We start from the raw sequence: 22,332 nt of genomic DNA, 5'->3' as shown, positions 1-22,332 counted from the left end.
AAAGATAGCCATCAAATCATAAGAGAACAAAAGAAGAAAGGAGGGGGAAAGACCTACAAAAACAAACCCAAAACAGTTAACAAGATGGCAATAAGAACACACAAATTGATAATTACCTTCAATGTAAATAGGCTAAATGCTCCATTAAGAGACACAGAGTAGCTGAATGTATACAAAAACAAGGCCTGTATATACTGCCACCTACAAGACTCACTTCAGATCTAGAGATGCATACAGACTGAAAGTAAGGGGATGGAAAAGGTATGCCGGGAATATGGAAATCAAAAGAAAGTCAGAGTAGCAATATTCATATCAGACAAAATAGACTTTAAAATAAAGACTGTTCTAAGAGACAAAGACGGACACTAGATAACGATCAAGGGATCAATCCAAGAAGAAGATACAACAATTGTAAATATATATGCAGCCAACATAGGAGCTCCTCAACACATAAGGCAAATATTGACAGACATAAAAGGAGAAATTGACAGTAACACAATAATAGTAGGGGACTTTAACATCCTACTAAAAAACCCCAACAAACTAGTGAATAAACAAAAAAGAAGCAGACTCACAGATACAGAGAACAAACTAGTGGTGACCAGTGGGGAGAGGACAGGGAGGGGAGTTACCGGGATAGGGGAGTGAGAGGTACAAAGCACTGGGTATAACACAGGCTTAAGGATGTGCTGTGCAACAAGGGGAATATGGCCAATATTTTGTAATAACTGAAAATGGAAAATAACCTCTAAAATTGTATTAAAAATTTACAAACTAAACTAAATAAAATGCCTAACAGTGTCATTTTTTTTCAAATTAAACATATTCCACATATTATAAACCTCCCTTGGAGAAGAAAGGAGAGCATGAAATAAAATCAATCATAATAATATTATTCAACAAAATGAGATTATCATTGGTATAAAGGATAGTGTATCTCCTAAAGCTAGAATTTGTTTTGTTAAAGGGAACAGAGAGTTAAGTAAACTCTAAGACATTTCCTTTGGAAAATGAAAAGGATTGCCGATGAAAGTCTACCTTTCACTCATAGTAAACTTCTAAGCTCCAATGTCTTAGACTGCATTCAGTTCTGTTCAAACGATGCCAATTCTCTGTTATTTCCTCAACTCTACACTGGCTGAAAATTTCTATTCTCCCGGATATAGGATGTCAGAATTGCACATTTGACATTTACGAACACTTGATGTTGACGTAGACGCTTTCCACCCCTGAAATGTATGTAAATATGTTACACTATTTTTTGCCAAATACAGAGTGATTCACAACTGTTTGATCTTATCTTCAGTTAACAGTTGCCTCTTGCCTTTGTTCCCCCCACAACAATTGTTTTCTAACAACTCCTTTTTAAATGTTGTCTTTAAATATCTCACTGAAGATTCCTAGATACATTTTTACTTGAATTATAGGAGATAAAAACAACAAATCTTTATTTGAATCTCAATCACTTCCAAATTACCTGGTGTTGAATTGTCACTTTATTTTAATTGACAGCCTAGGATTATATGACTGCACCCTGGGAAAAAAATGGTTGATTCCAGGTTGATTTTGTCTTAATTGAAGCATCCGTGAGGAGTGTCAAGAGTCTAAATCATACTAGGTTTCTTGACCTTCCTTCAGAATTTTATTGTATGTGTATTATACCTCAATAAAGCTGATTTTATTTTTAAAATAATTAATGCTATAACCACACAGACAGTTATAATGACCTGACATGGAGATAAAAATCAATATTATCTGCATGAGGCCTTTTATAAATGTAAGGCCCCTCCCCCGGGCCAGCTTCTCCCCACCCATGTCCACACACCTCCCCATACACACCCAGAGTTTTAACCCAGAAACAGGTTTAAACAAGGGCAATAAAATCAAGAGATTATGTTTTGTTATTATTGTCGCTCCTCAAAAAAGAGTTAACAGAGCTTCTGTTCAAATGCAGGGATGACTACACATCATAAAAGAAGAATCTAAGCAATGAAAATAAAATATAAATTCAGGATTTCTGAAATAAACATCAGTGATCATTGGAGAAATTTTTTCTAGTATCTGGTTCCACAGTGGTAGGAACTGAGTAGTGGTTAAGATCATAAGTTTTGTTATTACATGTCTATCTGGGTTCCAATCCAGTGTTTTTGAGCCAATTACTTAATGTCTCTGAGCCTGAGTTTCCTCATCTGTAAATGGGATAATAGCGAATTTAAAGTGCAAAGCTCAGTGCCTAGCACATAGTAAAACACTTTAGTAAATATTAGCTATTCTTATTTTATAACAGGAGATTTCCAGTAAATTGATAGCCATTTTCTAAGATGTAGTTACTAGTTACTCACACCAACATTCTACAGCAACTAGTTACTGAATCATTTATAAATCAAGGGCTTCTAAGACTTTCTGAACTTAAGTTATTTATTAATACTTAGAACATTTAAACCAAGATCAAAACATTGGCAGACTGCAATTTGGAATGATTCAAAACTGGTGTTTACTACCAGGATCTGGTTTCCTTTCAAGTTTCAGGTTCAAGGCCTATGCATTTTTAATACGTTAGGAATCCCAGAATTTACATTTTTTAAAGTCACCCTGTATTTCTGACCCAGGTCATCCACAGATACACTCTGAAAACTGTTGCCCAACCACAGTGATTATCAACCCTGACAATACTAGAGTCATCAGGAAACTTTTAAACAACCCTGAGGCCAAGTCCCACTACCAGCCTTCTCTGGGAGTGGAGCCTTACCCTTCCTGCCATTCTAATGTGCAGCTGTGGCTGAGAATCACTGCCCGATAGGATAGAACACCTTCTGACCAACTGTCCCATCTTCCTTCCCAGTGGAGGAAGGACACAGTGAGGGAGCAAATAAGATACGAAGCAGCTGGGGGTAGGGGCTTAATGAGCAAGTGGCAACTTTCTGCCCGGACCCCACCCACCCCAATGCAGCAGCCAGCCTTTGGCTGTCCTTTTAGCTCTACCCTGTCATCTATACCATCAAGGACAAAGCCCACTTACCCTAGAAAATCTCTACTGATCACCAGATCAAGATTTCAAGTAGAAAACAAAGCAAAAGTTCTTATAGGAATGAGGACTATAGCAAAAGTTAATTTCTTGATTTTCTACAAAAAGTTTGGGGGAAAAATGCAGAAACAGATCATTGCCTCTGACACAAAATTTAAAAGATGATCACATCACTTTATCTGCAGATTTGCAAAAGCTAATTGTAACGAAAACAGGAGAAAGTGGTGTAAGAAAGTGCATCAAACAATCCCAGAAAACAACCTCCAACATGCTAAAATGCCTAAGTGTATTAGAAGGTTACAGAAAAGTAAGCATCTCTCTCCAAAGAATCAAAAGTTTACAAAACAGGAGAGCAGAATAATTGGACCTTCTCAGGAGAGCATGGGAGAAAAAAGGAATGGATGGTTGCCTGCTTCCTCCTCACTTGTGACAGCTGGCTCTGTCCCCACTGGTGGTGGCAATGCTATTTACTCCACACTTGGATATGGCAAGTCCCCAAAATCTATCTTTTGGCTGGTTTCTGGCTAGAGAATGAGCAGTTTCACCCTTGCAGCTCCAGAGAGAGCGAACATACACCATTGTCTTTTCCTGTCTCTTTCCTGTTGTCCTAAATGGCCACCTGGGTGCACTGCCCCTAGAGCATCACTCAACCCCCTATAATGCCACCCTCCAGCTGCACAGCAGAAAAGACCTGGGAGAGGCAGCTCCAAGATTCCCCAGGCAGCCTCTGCTAAGACAGTCGCCCCATGTCTCTGGGTCCAAGCCACACACCCCAGCCACCCTCTGCAGTCCTTAACTGGGCAGGCAGGGGGTGGCAGATAAAACTCTGAGAAGATCCTGAAGATGAGGATAATGTTAACAGTAATGGTGACAATTATAATAAAGTTGTCAACATGACAATGAAATCACTTATTAATTTGTTCAAATTAGCAAAATAACCTCTCACTCTGGGGAAAGTAGTGGGGTAGAAGCTGGGATATTTTGATAATGGTGTTATGCGGTCCTAAAGAATGGTTAGAATTTCTACTTTTCTGTTTGTTATGTGGATAGCATTTGGAAGGTACTGCATATTTAGAAGAAAACAAGTTGAATGCATTTGGAAGGTATTGCGGAGCGAAGGTGATGTGGCCCCTGCCTCCCTGGAGCTGAGAGCCAGCTTCCATCATTGAATCTGAAAGCCTAGCTAAATACACGGGTAAAAATAAAGAAGCTGATTTTTCAAATCCAAATATTTTTACCAATATAACATCAGATGCCTTTAATGATCAGATAAGTACCTGATTCTTTCAGATTTGGTTTCAAATGTTAAAAACATTTAGAGCCGATTAAACCACTCTCTGAAGTGCAAGTGAGGGCTGACTCATCACTGGAACCAGGACAAGGGCAAACTGTGGCTCAGACTTGTCACTCAGAGCCTTCTATTGGTCCTCTCTCAGTCAGCTCAGTCACAACAAGGTATGTGGTTTCTCTGAACATGCCATTCTCATTTTATTTACTCAGATGCTTCCTTCCCATTGTCAAAGTCTGCTCTGAACTTTTCAGCTAGAGTCAGGCCCATGTGTTTGTAAAACAGGTCATTGGCATAAAGCAAAGAGCACATCTTAGCTAATCAAATCCAAGAAACTCAGCTTTAAAAGCATTACATTAAAGAATTTAACTGCATAGTTCTCCTAGAAACCAGCGTAACTAAAAATAATTTAGGATTGGAATCACATGCAAATTCATTACTTTTGTTCTCATTTTTATTTTTTGGATGCATATAAATATGCTTAAAAAAAAACCCACCTAAATTCCGTATTAATTTATAAAAGACAAACCAAACCTTAACCTATTCACCTCGTTGCAATTGAAGGACAGCCCCAGATAGCTCTGTTTTTGAGAAGAGAGACAGACTACAAGGTGAAACCTTGCCAGGGTAAAGATGATGAAGATTTCTTTGTCTAAGCACCATAAGACAAGCCTAGAAATACACCTTGTCCAAGTGGAAACCTGGATCATTTTTTGTAGAAGCTTATTACCTCACACTGCGGGGAGAAGGAAGAGATGAAGGAAAATGTTTACAGATATAGCTCTGAGTCCTAGAATTAAACCCCACTAATTGTCCGTGAAAAGGATAATTAACACAAGTAATTAACTGCAGGGCTTCTGAATTATGTCAACAGCATAGCCACTGACAAAGGACTTTTCTCTGACCTTAAAGGTCTGGTAGATCTATCATAGTCCAGCATTTGCCAAAGAGCTCCTCCAAAGCTACTGTAATTTAGATATGGTGAGTACTGGGATATGTTTCAGCAAAGGTGAAAAAATGGGTTAGAGATCAGAAGGACTGATCTAGGATCATGGCAGTCTGAAGCCAGAAGGAAGCTTGCAAATCATCCGGCAAACTGGCAGCGTCACGTCAAATCTGATCTCTAGATCTCTAGAGGTGTTTGGTTTGGCCTGCCCAATTTTTATTTTGTTTCATTTTTAGCCATTTTGAATGAATTGCCAATGTTTTCACATACAAATCTGAGTTTCCAGGTTCTCTTGAGGCCTCAGAAGATCTGGCAACACTGGGCCCTTGTTCTTACATAAGAACTGGCTAGAACTGAGCAAGCCGGCCCTAGCTGAACGGGCATGTTCTCTCCAGTTCCTTCCACTCCCTATCGCCTCCCTGACGCAGGACCAAGGCTGACTTGCATTTAGAGTTTCACCTGTGCTCTCCCCGCCCTCTCACCCCGGTCTGCCTTGCTCATGTATGATGCCCGTCTCATCTGGTGAACTTTGTCAACTTGCCGCCACCGACCTTAACACTGCAAGTTCCCCATCCGTACAAGGAAACTGAGAGTTACAGATGTCACGCTCAGGGAGAGACCAGTATCCCAGAGCCCTTCCTAACCAATCCAGCGAACAGTCACCTATTTCCCATCCTGCTCGCAGGCTCAGAAGAGAAAACAGTGGAATCTATAAATCATTCAGAGTCTGAGAAAAGATAAAAAGATCTCGAGACTTAACAGAGCTCAATACAGGCAAAATGAGGGCCAGACACTTAGACACAGGCTGGTATCTCCCTTTCTCCCCACACTCTTCTCATGCTCCCTGTGCTGTCAGGCTCATTACACCTTATCTCTAATCCACACAACCCACATCCCACAAGGCTTGGTCCAAGTAGTGTTGGTGAAGTTCTGGTAAAGAAATCTCTGATGATGCTACCTACACACATGTGTTTTTTTTTTTGCTTGGTTTATGTTTTGTATAATTTGCACATAACTATATATAGAGTCCAATCTGTTGTCTGAATATACACTTTAGTATGTCATGTACAAACTAGTATGTTTGCTATATCACTTTCAGTATAGAAAATCAGGACCCATGGTAATATATACAAGATGCTGAAATACAAAAAGACCTGATATGTTTGGGGGGTGGTTATTAGGAATAGTGAAAAGAATACATGAAGTTGACACTCTTCCAGAGAATCTGGCGGGTCTGGTCTTTGTATTTAATGCTGTTACTACATTCACTAATGTTTTTCTCATCTTGTATCCCATCTTTTCTCAAGGAGCTTAGGAGTTTCTTTTGAGTGGGTCATAAAAGTACAAGATTATATAATAGTTTAAAGATGTGTTAAAACATTTAAGTGTGTCCCAGCATTGAATTTGTAAAATAAAATGAACCAAAATTATGTATAATATACAGCATGGTGATTACAGTTAACATATTATATTATATACTTGGAAGTTGCCAAGAGAGTAGATCTTAAAAGTTCTTATCACATACACAAAGAAATGGTAACTGTGTGATGATGCATGTTCATCAGACTTGCTGTGGTGATCATTTTGCAATATGCACATATCTCAAATCATTACGTTGTACACCTAAAAGTAATGTTAATATGGCAATTATATCTCAATTAAAAAAATAATAACAATCCCTTGTTGGTTGCCTTGTTTGCAAATATTTTCTCCCATTCCATAGGTTGTCCTTTCGTTTTGTTTACGGTTTCCTTTGCTGTGCAAAAGCTTTTAAGTTTAATTAGGTCTCATTAGTTTAGTTTTGCTTTTACTTCTATTACTCTAGAAGACAGATCTAAAAAATACTGCTGTGATTTATGTCAAAGAGTATTCTGCCTATGTTTTCTGCTAGGAGTTTTATGGTACCTGGTCTTACATTTAGGTCTATAATCCCTTTTGAGTTTATTTTTGTATGTGGTAAATTTAATCTCCAAAATATATAAACAGCTCATTGCAGCTCAATAACAACCAAAAAAAAAACCCAATAAAAAAATGGGCAGAAGACCTAAATAGCCATTTCTCCAAAGAAGCCATCCACATGGCCAAAAGGCACATGAAAAGGTGCTCAACATTGCTGATTATTAGAAAAATACAAATCAAAACTATAATGAGGTACCACTTCACACAGGTCAGAGTGACTATCATTAAAAAAATCTACCAATAACATATGCTAGAGAGGGTGAGGAAAAAAGGGAACCTTTCCACCCTGTTGGTGGGAATATAAATTGGTGCATCCACTACAGAGAACAGTATGGAGGTTCCTTAAAAAACTAAAAATAGTTACTATATGGTCCATCAATCCTACTCCTTGGAATATATTCAGAAAGAAAGAAAACTCTGATTTGAAAAGATACATACACCCCATGTCCATAGCAGTTCTATTTACAATAGCCAAGACACGGACACAATCAAAACGTCCATTGACAGAGGACTGGATAAAGAAGCTGTGGTGTATTTATACAATGGAATATTACTTAGCCATAAAAAAGAATGAAATAATGCCATTTGTAGCAACATGGGTGGACCTAGATATTATCATATTAAGTGAAGTAAGTTAGACAGTGAAAGACAAATATCATAAGATATCGCTCATATGTGAACTTTAAAAGAATGATACAAATTCACAAAACAGAAATAGACTCGCAGACATAGAAAATAAATGTATGGTTACCAAGGGGGAAAGGGTTGAGGAGCGATAAATTGGAAGTTTGGGATTAATAGATACACAGTATTATTGATAAAATAGATAAACAATAGGGACCTACTGTATAGCACAGGGAACTATAGTCAACATCTTGTAATAACTTATAATGGAAAAGAATCTGAAAAAGAATATATATATAACTAAACAAAAAAAAATAAAATCAGAATGATGGAAATAAGGATGTAAAGAAAAAACAGAGAAACACTTCTCCTACAGGTAGCAGGTAGAATTTCTAACTTATTCGTAACAGTTATCATATATTATGCTCCTGTTATGCTGTCTTCTTGGATTCAAATCTGGGTCCCATCATTTACTTAGCTGAGTGACCTTATTAAAATTCTCAGACTAAGATAAAAATTATGCCTCCTCAAATAAAATAAGGTATGTGGCTCATCTGACATAAGTTTAATAAAGATTAATAATACTAATAACAATTATTATTAGTGGTGTATTATTGGTAATTGAAACAGAGAATAGAAAGTGATTTTAATGGCCCAGGAAACTGGAAATGTTTTCCTATCTAAAGTTTTAATAAAATTAAGAGTTGTTATACTGTAAGATTGCAGATTCAGTGGGGGAAATAACTGCTGGATTTCAATAAAGCATTAAAGGCTATTTGAAACACATTTCTCTTTTACAGAAACATTTATAGGAAGAAAATATCACTGAGATTTTATCACTTACTTCTTTAGGGGGAAGCTCACAAAATTGAACTCCAATGTATAAACTACCATTAAGGATGTTAACATTGTTGGTATAAATACAATAATAATGTTCAATCACATTTTAATTTCCTAGCATAGCTTGTCATGTTCTCCATAATCTAGCCCCATCCTACCTCCCAGCCTTATCTATATTGAATTCCAGGCTCCAGCCACTCCAAACTGCTCTGCTTCCTTTCAATGCACCCAGTGTTGCTCTCTTGTTCCAACAAGCCTCCTTTCCATCCCGGAAATCCTCTTCCTTCTTCAAGTCCCAGCTCAGATGCTACACTCACCACATGATTTCTCCGTTCCTAACCTTGAAGGGACCTCTTTTTCTCTGCCATTCAACAGCACACTATTGATGTCCCTGCCATATGACTCCATTTTTATTATCTCATATTGCAGATATTTGTAACATGTCTATCTTTCCCACTAGACTAAACTCTTTGAAAGCAGGGGTCATGTGTTCTTTCCTGTAAAGTTATAGTTCAGTCTCATTATCTTCAGGGAATACTTTGACGTCTGCAAAGAACCTCCCAAAGTAAAGGCCAACTAGCTAAATATACACATTCTTGCAATTTTTAATTAAAATTAAAGTCACTAGGTGATACTGTCTTGTAAAAGCTATAGCTATACAAGCAAGACATTCTTTCTTTTGTATTTTCCCACAGGCTTTCTATACTCAATTGCATTGTATGAATAAGTTCCAGAGAGAGCTCGCTTTAGAAAAAGACAACAAAAAGTAGGGGTTCAAAAGACTAGAGTGAGAAAATAAAGCTTTAAAGTCTGACCACATCTGTCTATCACCCTCTAGCTCTAGTTTCATGACCAGATCCACCCCCAAACCACCGTGATCTGCCCTGATACAGATTCAGACATCAACCAATGCACACCGTCACCACTATATTTGCAGAGTTACAATCAGAAGTCAGAAAAGATTTCCTAGTGTTTCTGATCTACCTCTGCATCTCTTTTGTCCTCCCCTCTATTCATCCCACAGACACCAAGGGTCCTTGTTACCTCTCTTGCCTACACAAAAAAGAGAAGAAACAGAAGAATGTTCTTAAGCAGTCAGTGCTGCTAAAAGTACGAGTTGTTGCAAAATGTCAGGTTAAACTATTTTATTATGTAATTCCCACTTACCGGGGCCTTTAAAACAAAACAAACTTATTTCTGGCAATAATATGGGTACCTACCCTGTTATATGTATTCACATGTTAACAGAAGGTGTAATCATATAATAAATAATTGATCTTTTCACTTTGGAATCTTCTGTAGCTTCCTCAGTGTTCTGAACCAGCCAGATCAACTTCTCACAGCTAAGGTTAACTCAAATCTAAGAATCCATTAGGACATAAACAAATTAACAGCATTTGGTGGAACGACTGGAAGTCTTGGGGGTGGGGGTGGGGAGTGTTGCAAAAATCCACCTGCAATCTGAACTAGTATCCAGGTAATTCAAGATTTAAAAAATACACCCAAACTAACTGTGCCCCAGGAAATTCATCCCAAAAATTACATTAAATAACTTACTATGTAAGTAACGTATATTGAATGTAAATCCTACCTAAACCTCTGGGATGGATTGCCCGGGCCGGATTAGACAAGGCATCCTGAGAAGCATTGATCTGTTATTGATGACCAAGTTTTTAAACGACTATCAGCTCTTTCCAAAGCCTCCGGGAGCTGCTGAAGCTAGAGTAGGTTACTTAGGGCACTACAGACGAGCCTCAAGCACCAAGTCCTCCCACGTTCCCGTTCAGACCCCTGCGCTCGCCCTGAGCTGACCCGGTGGTGAGGAACCTGGCGCCGCGGTGCAGAACCCGCCTGCCACGCGCGCTGCTTTCCTCCCAGCCCAGGAGCCCCCAGGGCTCCCCAACCCGACCCTCTCGGTGACACCGGGGTGCACTAGCTCCCAACCAGGGCCCTTGGAGGCCTCGCTGCCCTCTGGGAAACCGGAGCTCACCTGGGTCGCTTCCCTCCACCCCACGTGCTCTGCCACCAGCAGTCCCAGAAGATGTCTCAGGAATCCCAGGGCAGATCTACCCAGAGCCCACTTCGAGGGTGCCGTCCTCCCTCCTGGACCCCCTTTCTTTCTCTCCCAGCTCCATGCAAAATGCCGCCCTGGGAGCCCTGGGAAAACTGGTCCACAGTGGAGAAGCACCCCACCAAAGCGGGGTAGATCACGGGGTGGGCGCGAGCGCACCGATGACACTCTCAGCCCCCAGCGCACATCCCAACAAGAAACTGGTTCCGAGCTGCTTGGCCGCCGATGACAGCGTGGTCGCTGTCTTCTCCTACTGCTCGGACTCGAAGGAGTTACTTCTCGCCTCCGGTAGGCGAGGCGGACGGTTGGCCGCCGACCACTGGGTCCCTTCCCTCGAGCTCCAGCCCTTTACCTGGGTACCCGCCTCGACGGGCTCTCCGGGACGCAGCACAGGGCGCAGTGCCCCGGGTGGGTGGTGCGGGGAGGACCGTGGCCGCCGCTCTCCCCTGCAGCTCCGGGCCTGCTGGGCGGCTATTTATTTGGGGGCCCAGCCCCGGCCCCGGCCCCTGCCGGAGTATTGGGCAATCGGTCCCGCTATGCGCTTCCCCGGCAGCCGCCGCCCTCTGCCCCCGCCGAGCCCCGCGGCAGCGGCGGCGGTGGCCACATGGAGGGAGGGAGCCGGCCCTCCTCTGGGCTCCACCTTCTCGTTCTCCTCCTCCTCCTCGGGAAGTTATTCCCCGTGTTTTCCCCACTCTCACTCTTCTTTGCGGGGCACTCTGGCCAGTCTAAACCGGTTGTGACTGCGCGGGTGGCTGGGGGAAGGAGGAGGCGGCCGAGGAGATGGAGGTGGAAAAGCGGGCAGTAGGGGCGCTGCTCTTGCTCTTGCGGCTCCGGGCCGGGCTAGGCCGGCCAGGCGGAGGGAGGGCACTGCGGGGGCCGCGGCCCCGGCCCGGCCCGGAGCCACCAAGGCCGCGGGAGAGCCGGACACCGCCGGCCAGGCGCCCTCTGGGTGCGCACACGCGCGCGTCCCCGGACGCCCCTGCGCCCCTGCCGCCCACCGCGCGCCCGCGCGCGCCCTCCCAGGACCATGCGCGTTTGAGGGGAGCCCGGGTCTAGAGACGAGCGCCGAGTGCTCGCTGGTCTCCCAGGCTCCAGGGCCGCCGGGCGCCCTCCTGGCCGAAGCTGTATACCCAGCTGGCGGTAGTCCCAGAGCACAGGGCACCAGGACTTTGTGGAGTCGGTACTTCAGGGCAGTGAGGAGTGAGAATGCCAAGTGCTGTGCTTTGTGACAGCTCTATGGAAAAGGAGGGCTTCTCCGCAGTGCACATAATGTGCTGAGGGAGAGAGGCTGTATCTACGGACGTTCGGTCTGTGTGGCAGGTGGGCTGCACTAACAGTACAGTCCTTCTGTCTTTGGCTGAAAAGAAATGGGCGTGGGCTCTGAGATGCTCACAGTCACTGCAGCAGACTGGCGACAGTCCATGGGTAGGTACCTGGGGCTTACTGGGTGTGGCAACGCCCCAAAGTGATGGACACTTTTTGTGTTCCTGTGTACGTAAGTAGTCTGGGAAAGGGGCACCATACCTTATACTGTCTTCTCAAAGAGGGCTGGGACCATCCATCACAGGGAGGAGAATTCCCTTTATATACTGAACCTCAAAGACCCTACATCTTACAAAGGGTTGGTTTCTGAAGTCCACATGAAGCTGCATAAGCTTACTGAGCATGGGTTTCTAATCTTGCCTGCATCCAGAAGTCTATGTGAGATGAGAAGTCAAAAAAACCTGCATACTCTGGCCACACTGGCGGGTTTTCTTACAGAAAGGAAAACAGCAGTTCATCTTTTTTGCCTCACATCATTGCTTTCCATGCAATTTACTGACTTTCATTTGGGTTATGGCCAAATGCTCGTTGATATTCTTTTGTTTTCTCCTAAGAGGGAGAAAAATTAAGGGGGAAAATGAAGTAACAGTAACAATCAGAGGGAGGTGGTCTCAGGAATAGTTTCTGGAAGGGAAAATGAAGCTGTGATGCTATCAACACCATCCATCAAAAGTGTATTTTTGAGGAGAGGAGATAAAATAGGGGCTTTTTACCCTCTTCTATTTTTGAACTTTTGACCTGGTTTGCAATCACTCAAGTGTAGTTTACTTTGAAATAATGTATTGACCTGTACACTGATAATTTATGTACTTTTCTCTATATGTTTCAATAAAAGAGTTTTAGAAAGTTTTTCTTTATTCAAATAATCCCTAACCACCAGAGCAAATGTCATCTTGATTGTAGGTTGAACCAATCAATGTATATGAAATTATATTTGGGAGACAAGGAAACCCTGCTTGAAAAATATTTCTGTGTTCACCAATTGGTTTCTGAAGTTGCCATGTCCCTCCCTGTTCTCTACCAAGTTTTCCCAGATTTCTTTTAACAAGAACATATGACCAGCATTCCCATGTCTGCTCAGGCCAGTTTACGCCTGTCAACTAAGAAATGAAAATTAACTCATTTTTATACACAGCATGGTTCCAACTTTAGTGTAGGACTGAATCCCAGGGGTCAAAAACTCAAATGACTGGGAGTCCAGGCTCATAATGTAATGAATAAAGTGGGCAGAATGCAGCCTGGAGAATTTAGGGAGACTGAAAGCTGGCTCTGGGGGAACTGGCCACTTAGCTTAGGGAATTATTGCCAGGCTGGCATGTGAAAATTGCCCCCAACTCCTTGTGAAGGTTCACTGTTCTGTCACACCTCAGCAGAGCACTTAGACATGCACGAGAACTCAGAAATCAAGTCCAGCCTTGACACTTTACCAAAGAATGAAATTTAACCCAGAGGAGCCAGGAACTGTTCCTGCTCAACCCTCACCCCAGGACAGAGTAAGGAAGCAGGTTTGGCAGAGATGATGCTCTCTGGTTGACTTTTCAAAGCAATCTCAAGTGGTTAAGTATTGTTATCTCCATTTTACAAAGGACGAAACTGGAGTTGAGAGAGGTTCTCACTTGCTAAATCCCTCAATCCCTGAAGACTTAAACGACCTTCCTACCACCCAGAATTTTCATTCCCAGTGATGTGAAGATGCCAGATCTGCTTATAAGGAGAGGATCAGAGAAGTTCAATATTGTAAGCTTTACAGTTCCATGGAGTCCCTGCCCTCGGGTCTGTCACAGGCTCAGAAGTTGGTGTACTTTCAACAAGGTGGAGTGAAAGGGAAAGGTGGGCCATGAAATAAACTGGATTTAAAAGAGCCTCCCTTGGGAAGAAAGAAACCTAAGGGAAAACATTTAGAGAAAAATTGATACAGAGATGGTGCCCTTGAAGGAGTAGGAAACGAAATAACTTCCCTGATGCTAAAACTGTTTGCTGATTTTTTTCTACGAAATCCTGCAGTTTACTTTCTCTCCCTCACTGCTTTTGTGCTAAATAACCCCCAAACTGCTCCCTTACATACTTTACAGTAGTTTTAACCCAGAGGCTGTGCTCCAGGAGGAAGGTAATGGATGGATAATCTCAGAAGAGTGGACTGACCCTCTGCAGTTCCCTCATGAGGCCAGAAAGATTCATGGAGGTTAAGGGGGATGTAGCAGCACCCTGTAAAGCACCCTGATTGTTACCACCTTTTCTGTTCCATACAGGTTTTCTATAAAATTTCAAGACCCCAACTCCAAGATGGATACACAGTTTCTAATGCATGAGCCTGCAGTGACTCCCTTTGCCTGGCAAAGCAATAAAGCGTTTCTTTTCTAATCTTCCCCAAACTCTGTCTCTGAGTCTCAATCCGTTTATGGGGTATAGAGTCTGGTTTTGTGGCGAGACCCTGAAAGAAGGCATTGGTCTTTTGCCTTGTGTTATTATTACAGAGCATTTGTTAAGAAGTGTGTGACTTGTGAAATAGTCTACGGTCTCCTCCTTCTCAGGCTATCAGCTGCCTCTAACTTTTAGAGAACAACCAAGAGAAATGCAGTCCTCTTCCCAGTGAGGAAGCTGGAAACACAAAGGATGGAGGAAGGCATCAGTTGGTGAGGCAAGTTAGGGCATTTGCACAGCTTCTGAGGTACTGGTCCAGTGCCTGCCTGAGTGACCAGACTGCCTTCCTGGCTGATTACATCAGGGCAGGTATCTTCTCTTTTGTACATTTTATTCTTCCCCTATTTATATTATATTCCTTCTTTTTAAATTTATTATAATTATTTTATTATTTTTTTAACGGAGGTACTGGGGATTGAACCCAGGACCTTGTGCATGCTAAGCACGCACTCTACCACTGAGCTATAACCCATTCCCTTCCCCTGTTTATGAATGACAGCACAGCTACATAGACACTGCACTTTGAAATAAAAATAAACTAAAGAAAATAGAATTTAGGGGTTTGATAGCAGTTAGCTTAGAAATCTAAAGATCTATTAATTCCATTTCATTCACTCACCCTCTAACAGATAAAAGATCAGAAAATAGTAGAAGTTGATAAGTCCTTTCTCCTCACGCTTGTAGAGGTTTTGTTGAAAAGGACAAATTTCCAAATGTCAAAAATGACCTTAGGTCAGTTAGGAGATTTCCAGTCAAGATGGTGGAGTAGTAGGACCATGAGCTCGCCTCCTCTCATGATCGCAGTAAAACCACAACTGACTGCTAAACAACCATCGATTAAAAAAACACTGGAATTTACCCCAAAGATCTCCTTCAACTGGGAACATAAAGAGGGAACCACAGCGGGATGGTAGGAGGGGTGTGCTCACGATATAATCTGGGTCCATACCCCTGGGGTGGGTGACCCACAAGCTGGAGATAAATTATATCACAAAGGCCCTCCCACAGGACAGAGTTCTGAGCCCCACGTCAGTCTCCTCAGCCTGGGGCTCTGGCACTGAGAGGGGGAGCTCCCAGAGCATTTGGTTTTGAAGGCCCGTGGGGCTTTATTGCAAGAGCTCCACGGACTGGGGAAAACAGAGACTTCACTCTCTTGGGAAGTGCACAGAATCTCACATGCCCAGGGACCAAAGGCAGAGGCAGTGATTTCATAGGAATCTGGGCCGTACCTGCCTGCTGGTTTTAGAAGATCTCCTGGGGGAGGTGACGGGGTGGCTGTGGCTCACCCTGGGGACATAAAAGCTGTTGGTGGACATTTGGAAAATGTTCATCAACATGAGCTTTCCTGGAGGCTGACATCCTTCAGTCCTTAGAACCAAGACCTAGCACCACCCAACAGCCTGTAGGCTTAAGTGCGGTCACACCTCAAGCCAAACAACATTCTGGGTGGGAACGCAGCCCCACCCACCAGCAGACCTCCTAAGGCTACAGCCGCCTCTAGACAGGCTCCTAGACATAGCTCTGTCCACCAGAGGGCCAGGACCCAGCTCCACCCAGCAGTGAGTGCGCAGGCACCAACCCCTCCTGGCAGGAAACCTGCACAAGCCTCTAGTCGAGCCTCACCCACCAGGAGGCAGACACCAGAATTAAGAAAACAACAATCCCACAGCCCGTAGGAGTCTGCAGACACAGGCCAGACTCTACCCTGGGACTGGCTGGACCGTGGCCCTTGGGTGACCAGAGGGGAGTGCACTGCTGGGACGCACAGGATGTCTCATACAGAGGGCCACTTCTCCAAGATCAAGAAATGTAACTAACCTACATAAAAATACAAATAGAAATTTAGCCAAAATGAGGTGGCAGAGGAATATGTTCCAGGCAAATGCACAAGATAAAATCCTGAAAGAAGAAATACGTGATGAGAAGATAGGCAATCTGCCTGAGAAAGAGCTCAGAGTAATGATTGTGAAGATGATCAGAGAACTTGGAAAGAGAATAGATGCACAGAGCAAAGTTTTTATCAGAAAGTTAGAAAACATAAAGAACAACCAAACAGAGTTGAAGAATACAATTACTGAAATGAATAACACACTAGAAGGAACCAGAAATAGACTAAATGAGGCAGAAAAATGGATCAGTGAGCTTGAAGAGCTTGAAGGTAGTAGAAATCACTACCACAGAACAGAAAAATGAAAAAAGAATGAAAAGAAATGAGGACAGTTTAAGAGACCTCTGGGACAACATGAAGCACAAGAATATTTACAAACCAGAAATAGACTCACAGACATAGAAAACAAACTGTGGTTACCAGAGGGCAAAGGGCAGGGGATAGATTGGGAGTTTGAGGTTGACGGATACATATTACTGTATGTGAAATGGGTAAGAAACAAGGACCTACTGTATAGCACAGGGAACTATATTCATTGTCTTGTAATGATCTGTAATGAAAAAGAAAACTGAAAAAATGTACATGTATGTATGTATATGTATAACTGAATTGCTTTGCTGTATACCTGAAACTAACACTGTAAATTGACTACACCTCAATAAAAAATAAAAATAAAAAAAAGACCTTAAAGACAACCTATATCATTTTTTACTTGCAATTCCCCAGAATATTGTTTCGTCTTTTCTCGTCTTTTTTTTTTTTTCCATCATGCTATCTGGTTCACATGGTTTTTAATCTTAGGGGAAGGGGGGAAGAGGGATAAATGCTACTCTTTGAGGGCCTGGTAATTGCCAAGAATGATGCTATCTCATTTACTACTCAAAGCAATCTCAAGTGGTTAGATATCATTATCTTCATTTACAGACAAAGAAACTGGAATTCAGAGCAGTTAAGTTACTTGCTCAGTGTCTCCATCAGTAAGTGATGGAGTGCGATTCAGGCCCCGGTCTGGCTGATTGCTAAGCCTGTGCTCTTCCCATCTACCTTAGACAAATCACTCTCACTTGTACTAACTCATCTTAGGCTCACCCTGAACCTAAAAAATGGTGCTTTATTATCATTCATGTTTTGCCAGTGATGAAAATGAACTAGAGAGAAGTTAAATAATTTGCCCCCAACCATACAGTTAATGAAGGGTAGGTTGGGGTTCAAATCCAGTCATCCACATTACAGAGAACCATGCTCTAACCCACCACTCTGCTGTATTCCCATGAAAGTGGAAATCAGAAATGTAAAATCACATAGAATATACCTGTCCTTTGTGTGTGTGTGTGTGTACAGGTGTTGGATTGACAGCATCTGTAATGTACTCATGATCTGTGTGCATAGCCAAACTATACACTCCTGAGAGCAGGTACCAGACCTGTCCCGTTCTTCACTGTTTCCTCGAGCATAGTGGCAGCAAGAGTAGAATTTTGCTTAACAAGCTTTTGCTCAGTGAATGAAGGAAGGAAGGAATAAAGGAATGAATGATCCAACAAGTGATAGAATGAATGCATTCCATCCAACTGTCAATAATATATATAGTTTTGCTACAACAGATCATTGAACTTCAGTCGCCTTACTCTGCCAAGCTCTGTTCTATTCAGTGTCATTATAAGAATTGTCTCATTTAATCCCATTGGGCAAATACTAATTTTTACCCATTTTATAGATGGGAAAATAAGGCCCCTGAGGTTAAATGAGCTACCCAAAGTGAGGACGCCAAGGCAGCAGAGACAGGTGGAAACACAGGCAATGTGATTCCAGGCTCCAGCCACACTTGTAGGCTGGGCCGTGTGGCCTCTCCCTGTACTTGTTCTCAGCTCTAACCCAGGTTCTATCATAGCGCTTGGCACACCGTAGACCCTCCATACAAGTACTGAAGAGAAGGAGGAACTGCCCTCTTGTGTCTGTTAAGACCATTATCCACATTTTAATGGAATTGTGTGTCTTACAAATTCAGCCTGTGTGATCGATCATATGACACTGGATAATAAATTACCAGAGAAGCGTCTATACCCAAAGGTAGACTGTCCAGTTCAAATGTACCCACGGATCCAACTTCTTGTGAAATTACAGGTGCAATTGATGACTGTTATTTTAAAATAATTGTAAGACCATTGAACTGAATCTTTTTATGAGACAGTGCCAATTTTTTTAATATGTCTCTGCCTAAGTGTCGGACTTACGTGTATTACATAACAAAGTTTCGGACAGCTCCAAACGATATTTCACTACAAAATGATAAATTTTAGGTTTCTTCTCGTCTTCATTACATGACATAGGAGAAGAAGCATGACCCACTCTATGTTCAGGGTCCATTCAGTCCAAAATTTGTGGGCAGTCCAAATACTTTGCCTCCATGGTTTCAGCAAGTAAACATTTTTTTATTTGGAAAATACGGTTACCTTAAATCTATTCAATATGCTGCAACTTTGGTTTGTTTGGTGTGATTTAGAAGATGGTACCTAACCCATGAAACTAGACATTATAAAGAAAAACTATACCCTGAGGGGATACATGTAAAGTCAAACATGTTCTGTAAGGGTTTGAACATAGACTGGAATTGACGCAGGTGGACTCACTGTAAGAGGATGAATGAATTCCCCACCCATCCATCCCCACTCTCACGGTTGTGCTCACACAGGAAGGTACACTCATCCCTGACCCTACCACTCACCACTGTAGAGCTTCTTAAACTTTCCCATCAAAGTGCTCAGGAGTTATTCCAAGCCACAGGCAAAACAACCAGCTGTAGAAATGAAATGTGTTTTGAGACCCTGTGCTTCACTTTAAAGATGTATGTGAATCCTGCTGTCTACTTAGTAGCCATGAGTCTTTTAATATAATAATGATATTCAATAGTAATAATTATCTACTTAATTTAGATATTTCCTATTAGTAATTTTCCATATTAAAAATGTAATATAATCACAGCTCACATTTTTAGCAATTAATATATACAATGTATTGTCAAGTTCCAGGCAGGAAACTGAACTTATCCCAGAGAGCCAAGTGAAGGAATCTTAAGGGAAAGCACGTTTACAGTGATGTGGACAGCATTAAAGGAATAAACAAGAGGTGCCCAGATGAGACAGTCGGGTGCAGTTACTGTTCCTGGGCTTTAACTAACAAAGCGAAGACCTAATGTTACCAGCGCCTGAGAGAGCAGAACCTGCAAAGGAGGGACCAACCAAAGAGGGCTGGAATCGGGAAGAGATACCGTTTTATTGCCAGAGACCAAGAGCCAAAATGAGGGAGGAGAGAATGCCCCCATCTCTCTCTCTACTCTCAGATCTCTTGGTGGCATCCACCTACTCCCTTGGCCAAAGCCAGGCAGAAGCCAGGCAGAAGCCAGGCTCCGAGGGAGCCCAGGAAATGCTGCCCACAAGGGGTCAGCCTCTTGGGCGCAGAGCAGGGCAAAGAAGGCAGACATTGGACTGGACTGGGGAGAGGGGCAAATGGAGAGTTACCAGAACCACTAGGCACTGTGCTAAGCACTTTACATATATGTGTATCTCCCTGTGAGGTAGATACTCTGTCTTCCACTTTACAGATGAAAAGAAAAACAGAGGTACGCAATCTAAATTCAGGCTGTTCGACTCGATTCTGTGCTCTTAATCACTACATTATTTAGCCAAGCAGTATTAAAAAGTACATCTTAAAAAATTACTTACCTAGTTTTAAAGGAAGAAACCAACAACTTAGCTTGTAAAATAAATGCTCAGTGTTTGTCACATGACTCTGTGACCATCATTATCCCTACTTTGATGAATTTACCTTAATCTCATCAGTAATTTACATTCTGGTGAGTCTCATCTATTTTACATTCATTCTATGACCTACAACTTGCAACCAATTTTCTTGAATTCTGGAAATGTGCCTCACTTGCTGTCTACAATATAAATCTCCATGCATGGAGATACTACAAGCTGTATTGTCAATTCTTATTTATTCATGCATCAAATAAGTCTTAATCATTTATGTTGTGCCAGGCATTAAAAGAGAACAAAGGGTCCTGCAATCTAAGAGGGAAGATTGACAAATAATCAATGGGATGTCCTAAGTACCTCAGTCAAAGTACTCATGCTACGTTAAGGGTACACAGAGATAGAAACACTGCTTGGGTTGAGAGGGGGCATTCTAGGACGGGAAGAAAGTTTGCAAAGTCTCAATGGCATGAAAGACACCCAGGCTAGAGAACTACAATGGATAATTACAAATGGTTAAAGGTCAGAGTATCTGGGGAATGTGGGAGGTAACAGGAAGAGGGTTTCTGATTGCAAGCAACAGTTCCCACCTCTTGGCAGGACAGCATATATGGAGAACCAGGGTAGTCTCGGGTCCACTTGGAGGTCTAGTTGGCAGGGATTGCATAGCCTCATCAGGGAATAAATGGGCTCTGACTGTTTTCTGCATCCTTGCAGGATTTTTTCAAGATTCAAAGTCCCAGAAGAAAGAGTGTGACTGGCCTTGGGCAATGTAAATGATATCTCAGGGGAACACAAGGTACTTTGAGGGGGACTCTCCAAATGCAAATGGTGATACCGACTAGCCAAAACACAGTAAGTGTCCTCTACAGTGGGTTAGATCATGTGAGTTCTTGCCTTTCTGTGAAGGCTTCTCCAGGAAGCAATAAGGAACCATTGAAGGATTCTAAACAGTGGGATCACACAGTTGCATTTGTGTTTCAAAACCATCACTCTTAGAAACCACGCTGGAAGATGGACTGGGAGGGAGAGTGATCAGAAGCATTCCTGTAAGCAACCTAAAGTTATGGTATATATACACATATATACATATATATGTGTGTGTGTGTGTGTGTGTAATGAAATACTACTCAGCCATAAAAAATGAAATAATGCCATTTGCAGTAACATGGATAGACCTAAAGATTACCATACTAAGTGAAGTAAATCAGAGAAAGACAAATATCATGATATCACTTATATGTGGAATCTTAAAAAAAAATGAACAGATGAACTTATTTACAAACCAGAAATAGACTCACAGACATAGAAAACAAACTTATGGTTACCAAAGGGGAAATAGGGAGGGAGGGATAAACTGGGAGTTTGGGATTAGCAGATACAAAATACTATATACAGAATAGATAAACAACAAGGTCCTACTGTATAGCACAGGGAACTATATTCAATAGCTTGTTATAATCTCCAATGAAAAAGAATATATATATGTATATATATACAAAAACACACATACATATATACATACATACATATTACATACAACTGAATCACTCTGCTGTACACCAGAAATTAACACAACATTGTAAACTGACTATACGTCAATAAAAAAAAAAGACTTCCTATAGTGACAGGCAGGTATGATACCCAGCCCAGGAAACCAACAAAAGTCCAGTGACCAACAAAGCCTGAAAATTAACCTTTTAACCAAGTAGACCCGAATCAGTCCTCAGGTGTCACCCTGACCCCACATCACCCCAATATTTCTACAATGTGGGTCCATCCTCTGTCAACCATGGCTTTAATGAACTAAAGGGATTGATTCTGACTTAGATGTAATTCTTGGAAAGGCTATTAGTTCAACTTTTCTTTGGCTGGTCAAGACTATTTTTCGACAGGTTCTTTAGCCAACAGTGTTACAGGATACCACCAAAGAAATCAAGAAATGAATATTGCTGTGGGTGGGGAAAGAAATACCGAATGCAACTCCTGCCACGCTGATAACTATGATCTGCAGGAGGTTTGATTCACTTAAGTGTGGCCCAAGGAGTATATTTTATAAGGAGAAGTTTGCAGTTAATGAATACTAAAGGCCAAAAACTCAGTTTACAAAGGATCTGCTTATGGAAAATAAACTATAAGAATAATTCATACTACAAGATATTCCTCCAACCACAACAACTAATAAAGTGAACCAC

At 41.9% G+C, this 22,332-nt stretch overlaps 1 protein-coding gene across 1 annotated transcript in view; it reads right to left on the bottom strand.

Annotated features, from left to right (window-relative positions):
* Nucleotides 1-11,482, bottom strand: part of SLC16A9 (solute carrier family 16 member 9) — a 45,799-nt gene extending 34,317 nt beyond the window's left edge. The window contains exon 1 of the mRNA XM_015243383.3: nt 11,106-11,482. The gene's annotated coding sequence lies outside the window, so the exon portion shown is untranslated. The remainder of the gene's footprint in view (nt 1-11,105) is intronic.
* Nucleotides 11,483-22,332: the final 10,850 nt, after the last annotated feature.

The sequence above is a fragment of the Vicugna pacos genome, chromosome 11 (genome assembly GCF_048564905.1).
Source record: "Vicugna pacos chromosome 11, VicPac4, whole genome shotgun sequence".
NCBI classification, from domain to species: Eukaryota; Metazoa; Chordata; class Mammalia; order Artiodactyla; family Camelidae; genus Vicugna; species Vicugna pacos.
This window is presented reverse-complemented; position numbering and strand designations above follow the sequence as displayed.